This window comes from Grampus griseus, assembly GCF_964374135.1.
Source record: "Grampus griseus genome assembly, chromosome: 4".
Lineage (NCBI taxonomy): Eukaryota > Metazoa > Chordata > Mammalia > Artiodactyla > Delphinidae > Grampus > Grampus griseus.
The window spans coordinates 23353184-23362778 of record NC_138997.1 but is presented as its reverse complement, the minus strand read 5'-3'; the positions used below and the strand labels follow the sequence as shown (position 1 = coordinate 23362778).

General features: G+C 42.6%; 1 pseudogene across 1 annotated transcript; it reads right to left on the bottom strand.

The window, feature by feature from the left end:
- Positions 1 to 8296: 8296 nt before the first annotated feature.
- LOC309821821 (centrosomal protein of 72 kDa-like) lies at positions 8297 to 9231 on the bottom strand (annotated as a pseudogene). Its single transcript has one exon. The product of its transcript is annotated as a centrosomal protein of 72 kDa-like (transcript).
- Between the last annotated feature and the right edge of the window lie 364 nt (positions 9232 to 9595).

Here is a 9595-nt window from a genome sequence, read left to right as displayed (position 1 = left end):
GCCATTTGCAGCAACATGGATAGACCTGGAGATTATCATACTACGTGAAGTAAGTCAGACACAGAAAGACAAATATCATATGATATCGCTTATATGTGGAATCTTAAAAAATGATACAAATAAACTTACTTACAAAACAGAAACAGATTCACAGGCTTAGAGAATGAACTATGGTTACCAGGTGGGGGCAGGGCTTGGGGTAGAGATAGATTGCGAGCTTGGGATTGACATGGACACACAGCTATATTTAAAATAGATAATCAAAAGGCATCTACTGTTTAGCACAGGGAACTCTGCTCAATACTCTGTAATAACCTAAATGGGAAAAGAATTTGAAAGAGTATAGATACATGTATATGTATAACTGAATCACTTTGCTGTACACCTGAAACTAATACAACATTGTTAATCAACTAGACTCCAATATAAAATAAATTTTTTTAATATAATAAAATAAACCCTTTCCCAGGAGACTTCTCAATCCTTCCTGAAGATTGTAGGCCATCTCCTCCAGATATGTCTGCATCCTGAGATGAACACAGCTTCAGCCAAGCTGAGACCACACAATTTATATTTAATCTATATTTCCCTATAATTAATGTTCCACATTTTTCGAGATTCTGTTACAAAATTCATATTCAAGAATACCTAGAAATGGGGACCAATGAATTCAGCGATTCTGTTCTAGGCACTGGTAAGCAGTTGGTGGCTCTGGCCATTAGCATTTATGACCCAGCAGGGGATGAGAAAAATCACAGAATTCCTGTGCCTTACTGTTCGCGGAGAAGAAAGATTGTTCTGGGCTTGCTGAGGTCTCCCTTGCCTACTTCTACCTCCACCCCAGACATTCCTCCTCCCCCCACATTAACCATTTCCAGAAGAACTTTTCCCTAAGCCTCCCAGATCAATCACACTACACCTCCAGCCCCCCAACCTTGGCCTTGTACCTAAAAAACTGACAGTATAAGGACCTGCATGGTCTGGGTTAACCTTGCCTTCTTCTGACAGATGAGGCATCTAGGAAAGCCTGGAGAACCATTCAGTTCATTCCAGCCCCCTTCCTTAGCTCCCACTTCCTGAGCTAGTCTGTGGGTAACAAAAAAAAGCAGAGGAGTGTGTCCTCAGTTACTTTCCAAGATGTAAAGATAAGATCCTTACAATTGGGAGATTTTCTTGAGGCTATTGCCTACCTGCAGCCCACATCACCTTCTTCCCCTCTGATTGCTCACCTAGACAGACTTTCCTGTGGCTGCAGGTTTAACACAGGGCATTAGATGGCAGTCCCAAAAGCATCTTTCCTGAGAACAAAAGCTAAAATTTCTTTTCTGCTTCCTTTCTTACCAGGAAGTGTTTGATGTAATATTAAATTTACTGGAGAGCTAGAAGGAGTTAGTCAATACTTTCAATAAAATACCAAGGAAATTTTTTTTTTTTTTTGGCCTCGCCGCCCGGCATGCAGGATCTTAATTCCCAGACCAGGGATCCAACCCACGCTCCCTGCAGTGGAAGCGCGGAGTCCCAACCGCTGGACCACCGGGGAAGTCCCACAAGGAAATTTTTTTTCTTGATGGGGTGACTTTTACTCAGTGAAGAATGTAGTCTGTGAAGTTACCTTGGGACTATGTGACATGAATAACTGGAACCAGGCCACGTTTCAACAGCCTAGTGAAAGAAATGAAAATTGTCTCCTGTTGCTGCAGGTAGTTTTGACATGTTAGATTTGGAAGTAAGAGACTGTAAAATAAACCCACAAAAAGCTTCCTGACATTAAACCAAACATGCAAACTCTGTAGTATAAACATGAGATTCTTAACCCTTATAAAATTGTGTAAGCATAAAGAAATATCCCCCAACTGGAACATTAAATAATATTCTTTACAGAGAGAGTTTTGAATTTTAGGTAAGGAAATGTAAAGAGGGAATCATACATATCACCTGGGTGACTACTATATGACTCATTTTATAATGTTAAAGGTAATTCTGTTTGATATATTGGAGTTGGAGTAAAGTATTATTTTTCTTTTAGTATTCAGATTAAATCTCATTGTACAGAAATGGAGCAAAGCAGCTATCCCTCATGGTTCACAAATGATTACTGTGATTTTCTGAAAGGTTGTACCTACAAAAATTCCTCAAGTAATAAAAAACTAGACTTTCTTGCTTAGGATAAAAGGATGGATTTCGATTTATGTTTCCTAATATTTAAACATCCTCTTTTATGTATCATGAAAATAAACTAAGGATTCTTGGGCCTGTCCTGTAGGTAAAAAATCTTAACAGTGAATACACAGAGGTATAATTCAGTTATCCACAATTTCACAAAATAGATAATAAAATGTGAAGTATGTAAAAAAATTTATCTCAAATATGCAATGCTTTTAGCACACCACTCATCACGTAACAGAAATTCAATAAATATTCCTTCTTTCTTTTATTTCTATTTTCCTTCCTCAGATGTTTCTGGTACTAGGAAAGGTCAAGGACACCATTTCAACCCAAAGAATTAAAAAAGAAATTCAACAAACAGGATACGGAAATGACCTGTATTTTTTCACTACCTGGAATAGCTTTGTGCAGACCAATCCTCCCACGGAAAACAATTATAAAATCAGATACGCCGTTAGGAATATCCATTTGAAGGCATCAGAGAGCTAATAGGGCAGCAGGACTGAGGGGCCAAGATTCTGGAAAGAAGGCGTGTGCAGAGAGGTGAGCCCAACATTTAATTTCACTTTTCCTTGAGACATTTTCCAACTCCTAAAATGAAGACACTGAGCAAGTGTTCTAGGAGTTTTATGGGGCTGAGGGATGAAATTGAAGTCAGGCACAATAAAAAGCAGACAAAATAGCCCAGGATGTCAGCTGGAACCCCAAATGGGTTTCATCTTAGGAATAAGAGTGAATCAGAAACCAAATGACTCTCATGAAGATTCAAGCCCTTCTAATCAACTCAATCCCAGGCTGGATTACATTATCTGCCCCTGTCCTTTCAACTAGAAGAAAATAAATCCTCTGGAAGTAACACCGTTTAAAGCCTGAAAGTAGGTCTAAAATTTTTCGCACACAATGTCCTGAATTTAATAAAAAATGGCCAGGCATACCAAAAACCAAAACCAAATGATCAAAAACCAAGCAAAAATGTATATATATTCAAATAGAAGAAACACAACCTACAGATCTAGATCATGAAGGAATCGGACAGGGACTTTTAAACTACCGTGATTAGTATGTTCAATAACTTTGCTGATAGTATGAATGATTTCAGGAGAACTGAAAATGTTAGAGAAGAACCGAATGGAAGTTCTGGAACTGAAAATTATAATAACAGCAATTAAGACATCTATAGATGGGATTAACAGCTGAAGAGATTAGAAAATAAATCAGAAAAAAAATTCCTGACTGAAGTACAAGAAGAAAAAAAAGATGAGAAATCACAGAAAAAAATATTTTTATATATATATAAAATATAGTGAAAAGATCTAAAGTACATGAAATTGTATTCCCAGATGGAGAGGTAATAGGGAATGAAGCAAAAGCAATATGTGAAGAGATAATAGTGAAAATTTTCCAAAATGGTATGACACCAAGTCACAGATTCATGAAGTACTATAGTGCCCAACTAGGATAACTTCAAAGAAAATCAAATCTTGACACATAAAAGATAAGACATTGAAAAAGACAAAGAAAAAATCTTAGACTGTTGAGGAAAAAAGAAACTTTTAAAGATGATAGACTTCTGGATAAAATGACAGTGCCTTTATGACTCTTTCTTTACAACTATAAAATCATTTACTTATATTTGTATTTACATAAGACTTTCTAATTAATCAAAACTTTTGGTTATTACCGTGTACAATACCTATGAATTAGAATCATAGCATCTTATAATGGTAAGGAGCTTTAGTAGACATTGATTTTTACTTTCTATTCAAAGCATGAATACTCTTCACATCACCCTTAAGAGATGATCAGTTTTCACCCTCTATCTAGATGTTTCCAGTGACAAGGAACTTTATACATTTTAAGTTGATCCAATACATTGTTGATAGCTCTAGTTATTAGGAAGTTATGCTCTTTATAGAATCCATGTTAAGGAATTTGAATTTTATCCTAAGAGTGAAAGTAAACTACTAGAAGGATTTATGTTTTAAAATATGCCCTGAAGTACAAAGAATGAAATAGAGCTTTTAAAAAAATCAGCTAAGAGGCTGTTACAGATACTCAGGGAAAATTTTTTGATGGTGATCTAGACAAAGCTGGCATAGAAATAAAAATTCTAGAAGTTTTTTAGGAGATAAAAAAACAATAGTAGTTATTTGGATTTAGAGGGAAAGGGAGATGAAAAGAATAACACCCAGGTTTCCAAATGGATAGTGAGAACTTTCAATGAAATCAGAGCTCAGAAAGATGAGCAGATTTGGAGATCATATTGCATTTGTGGTGGGTCTAGGGAAGACAAGAAATCCAGACTCAAAACATATATTTTCAGAATTTTAAGAATAAAAATGTAAATGAATCCATAAAAGTGGATGAGATAGCAATTCAATAATAAAAGGACAAACAACCCAACTTTAAAAAGGGCAAAGAATATGAATATACATTTCTCCAAAGATGAAATACAAATGACCAATAATCACACGAAAAGATGTTCAATATCATTAGCCGTCAGGGAAAAGCAAATCAAAATGACAGAGATACTATTTCACACTCACTAGCATGGTTATAATCAAAAAGACAGATAAGAATAAGTGTTGGGGCTTCCCTGGTGGCGCAGTGGTTGAGAATCTGCCTGCCAATGCAGGGGACACGGGTTCGTGCCCCGGTCCAGGAAGATCCCACATGCCGCGGAGCAACTAAGCCCGTGCACCACAGCTACTGAGCCTGCGCGACTGGAGCCTGTGCTCTGCAACAGGAGAAGGCCGCGACAGTGAGAGGCCCGCGCACCGCGATGAAGAGTGGCCCCCGCTCGCCGCAACTAGAGAAAGCCCTCGCACAGAAACGAAGACCCAACACAGCCAAAAATAAATAAATAAATAAATTTATAAAAAAAAAAAAAAAAGAATAAGTGTTGGCGGGCTTCCCTGGTGGCGCAGTGGTTGAGGGTCCGCCTGCCGATGCAGAGGACACGGGTTCGTGCCCCGGTCCGGGACGATCCCACATGCCGCAGAGCGGCTGGGCCCGTGAGCCATGACCTCTGAGCCTGCGCATCCGGAGCCTGTGCTCCTCAACGCGAGAAGCCACAACAGTGAGAGGCCCGCGTACCGCAAAGAAAAAAAAAAAAAAGAAAAGGAGATTTAATTATTCACAGGTAGCTGAGCAATCTTTGTGTATCTTTTCTAAAGAAATTCTGCAAAGCCAATATTAGAACTCTGTAATTTGGTTACCTTGCTTTACAAATTATGTCTCTAATCAATTAATTTTTTAAAATAGATTGAATGATGTCAAGAAATATGCCTACTGCTATCAGTATGTGGCAGAATAGAAATTTGTTAAACCTGCTAAAATCTTTGAAGATGTCAGCTGAATCTTTTCTTTGATAATTTAATCTACATTATATGTGAATTATTATACATTTAACATGATTCTGTGACTGCTTTCATCTGTTTGTTGAGTGTAAGAAGTGAAAATGTTCCAGAGTAATTTTTTAAGTTTTACCTTAATAAGATTAATTTTAGTAAATATTCCAGGTGTTCAGTGTAAACATTTTAATCCTGATGTACTCTAAGTAAAATGAATCATTTACTCTGGACATGCTAGTCTCTCAGGTAGATAATATAAGATGTTCATATAACAATATCTGTTCAGGAGGGTGAAAACGTTCACCTTCTTAGTTGTTGGCACCTCTTTTTGAATTGAATATTAGAAAACATTTTTGGGGTGGAAATATATCTCAGAATTATGTTCTCCTTTACCTGCAGAGTCTGGCTGTAGAAATGTTAGTATTTCCATATAGTCCTGGAATAGATATGATTATTTAATGCTATCAAAATCTGTAGTAATGTTTCTGTATGTTAAATATGATCATTTAAATTACTAGTTTCAGTTTAAAAATTTTTCTACGTCCGATTGTTTCTAAACAATTTTTTTTCACAGCACGATACTTATTCTACCAGTATGTAACGCTATAGGATAAGCAACTAGGCAGTGGTCAGTTCACCACAATTGAAGTTCAAATTATTTAAGTTTAAAGTATTATAAGAAGAGATCTATATTTATACTGGAGTATTTTTAAATCTTGAATATCCTCAGTCTTAAGGTTTGAGGCAGAAGAAAATTACAGTCAGGAAGAGCATCACTTCCTGTCTGTGCTGCTCCAAGCCCACGTCCAGTGGCTGAGAGCTCAGGGCAGGCTGAGGTGTCCCTCTAAGTGCCAAGTGGACAGAGGCTCACACACCCAAGCCCTGGGCCTGCTCAGTCACTGGTGTCATGAACCAAGTTGTAATGGCACATGGTCCCACTGTGCCCTTCTCATCTTCTGTAGCTACGTTGGTGGTGGGGAGAAGATGGGTCACAGACACCATGGCCCCAAAACCCATAACAGTCACCGCCTGGTCCTTTACAGGGAAGGCCGCTGGTGCTGGCCCTGCCCGGAGGACGCAGTGGGCTCTCTTCTCCCTGCAGTGTTCCTGCACAAGCTGGCACACCCCAACCTGCCCGCCCCCCCAGGTGGGGACACCATCGTCACTTGTTCCATACGGCATAGGTTGACAACTCAGCTGTAGTGTGACATCACCATGAGGCTAGAATGTCCTTAGAACTCTGACCCTGAATAGCCTCCCTGCACTGATTGACTACTGAATGCTCTGAAATCCCCTGGCTCAGGTGTGTGGCCTTTGTCCACAGCCACGTGGAGAGTGCCGCCAGTGGTGGCCCCAGGCAGTCCCGGGAGGTGCTCGCCCTGCACCTGGAGATGCTTTTGTTAACTCTCTCTCTGTTCCCCAAACCAAGCCAAACAACAAAGGAAACACACATAACTCAAACTTGAAAGGGATAATACGCTACTAGTTCGCACTAAGTTTTTTTGGGGAAAGGGAAATAAATGTATATATAGATGCGATCTATTGTTGTACTTACTGTTAGGGAATGATGAGGGCATCACCTTGTCAGTGTGATGGGACAAGTAGTGCTGATGTGACAGGTGCTCTGACTCAGAACCACACTCACCAGGAACTCTGGGGGTGTCTGTGGGGCTGCGGCATGGTGTCACCCATCAGTCGCTGCCCAGGCCTGGCTTGCAAACGTGTGGCTCTCCTGCAGCAGCTGGGTGAGCTCCCGGATCCTGTAGTGCTCCAGAGGCTGCTTTAGTTCCACCATCTTGCCAGAGAGGCTCTTCACGCTTGTTTGAAGTCCAGTGATCTGCAAGTTCAACAACTGGAGTGTCGGCATTTCTCGCTTCTTTCTTCATGAGGAACAGAAGAGACTTCCAGCTCCTGCTGTCCTCCAGAGGCCTTTCTAGATGCTGCCTCGGGCAATCCATCTTCTTCCCAGTGTCAGCGAGTTCCTATACCACCTCACTCATTATCACGCCATACTGCTGCTGTAGCTCAGCAAGGTGACTGTAAGAAGATTTTTTTTTCCAGAGTCAGGTAGCGAATTTCTTCATTCACAACTGTTGAACAGTCCTGAGTGGCTGTAGATTTGGGGGGGAGTGGGCAGGAGGTGGTGGTTGGCTGTGTTCCAATAAAGCTTTATTTACAAAACAGGTGGTGGGCTGGATTTGGCAGGTGGCCTATAGTTTGCTGCCCTTTGTCCTAAGTGATATAACAACTCCATGGGACAGAGAGGGATGAGGAAACTGGATAGTTAGGACTAGAAAACGAGCTAATGATTTGATAAACTCTGATAAACCAGACCGTTTTGAATTAGGAATTAGGAGACCAGCTTCCAGAGCCTGCTTGGCCATTAAGTTACTGTGTGGCCTTAAATAGGTCTTTTAACCCCTCTGGGTCCAGTTTTCTCCACTGGCAACTTGGGCGTTGGATTGGCTGTAAATTCTTGAACAGATGGCAACACGTGTCTTGCCTGGGCGAGGAACACTTCGTCGCTGTGCAGGGGCCGGCAGCCACTCCAGTACCTGCCCATCAGGTTGAGGAGAGCTGCCAGGAGCCTCACCTCCAGGGCGGCCTTCTTCACGGGCGGGCGGCGCAGCCGGGTGCAGGTTGGGACACACCTCGCTCACACCAGGGGGGGGGCTCTGCTCTCACGCTCCAACGAGCTCCACCGTGGGCCAGGGCGCCTCGCTCCAGCCCTCCAAACCATTCCTCCGGCTCAGACCCTCCTTCAGGCAGCTCAGACACTACTGGTCTGAAGGCACCCGGAACCTCCCGCCTGGCATCCTTCACTTCCTGTACTTTTTTGGAAGCGGGCAAGGGATGTAACACCTTTTGGGTCAACAAATTCGACTCCAAAGAAGGGACTGCGTCCTCAAGGTCGGTGGAGGCTGAGGGAGGGGCGAAGAGCTGGGGGGGGCGGGAGAGGGAGACGCTCGCCAACTCGCTGTCCTGCAGCCCCGGCTCTGCACAAACGGCCCTCGCACGCCCGCACGCTCCTCTTCTTCTCGGGGGCCCTGCCACCGGGAGTCCCCACACTGGTGCTGTACTGCCTGAGGACTCGGCAGGGGCTGCGATTCTTGGGAGCTCTGGAAGCCGGCCTCTCACTCCTTCCAGCTGGAGCTCGCACTCCCCGGAGGGTTGCTCAAGTCCCGCTTGCACTTGGCAATGAGGTTCAGGACCACCTCGTCATCTGCGTCCATGACCGAGCACTTCTTGGCCGAGGGGGCAGTGCACTTGGCTCTGGAGTGGCGCGGTCTTTCGACGCTGAAAACGGCTGGGAAGCTCTGCTTTGAGGCCATTGATTCCTCATCGAAGTAAAATGCAGCCTGGACGCTTACTGCTCGCTCCTCCCTCACAGGGCGGTCGTCCAGCACCAACCCCCGCCCCCAGCCTCGCTCCCGCGCAGCCTATCCCCGGGCGCATGCGCACGACGAAGAGGCGGGAGTCAGACTCGCTCTTCACCGCCGGGTTCAGCCGGAAGTCAAGCAGCAGAGGCGGAACACTTCCACCGGGGAGGAGATACGCTGGTAGCAGAGGTTGAGGCTCTCCGGAGAGTCAGGACCTCGATACCCTCCAGACTAACCAAGGAGTTTCGTGAGAGATCTAGAGATTTGAGACCTGTTAAGCTCACCAAAGAATTTCCTAGGTGAGTCATCTTTTCTTGGTAAATTCCAGGAATAGATCATGACCGAAATCAAATGGTGCGCACCTGCCCGCTGCTGCGCCTCTTAGCAAATAATTAACTTATTGGAATGTTCTGGGCCTCTGTTTGTTATTAAATAGTGATTTTTATTACCAGTTTTCTAAACAAATGTAGCAAGTTTATCATACTTGGGGCCAAAGAAATATCAGATTAATTATTTTTACTTCTAACTTAATTTTGGTTTCATATTTTAGTTTGGTTCCTTGTCTTTAGAGTGACAGCTAATGATTGATGCATGTAAGTTCAGAGAAATATGTGGAGGTGACTAAAAGGATTCAGTAAGGAACATTTAGGACAAAATGTGAATTAAGCAGAAATACAGCAGAAGGGCTTATGTGGT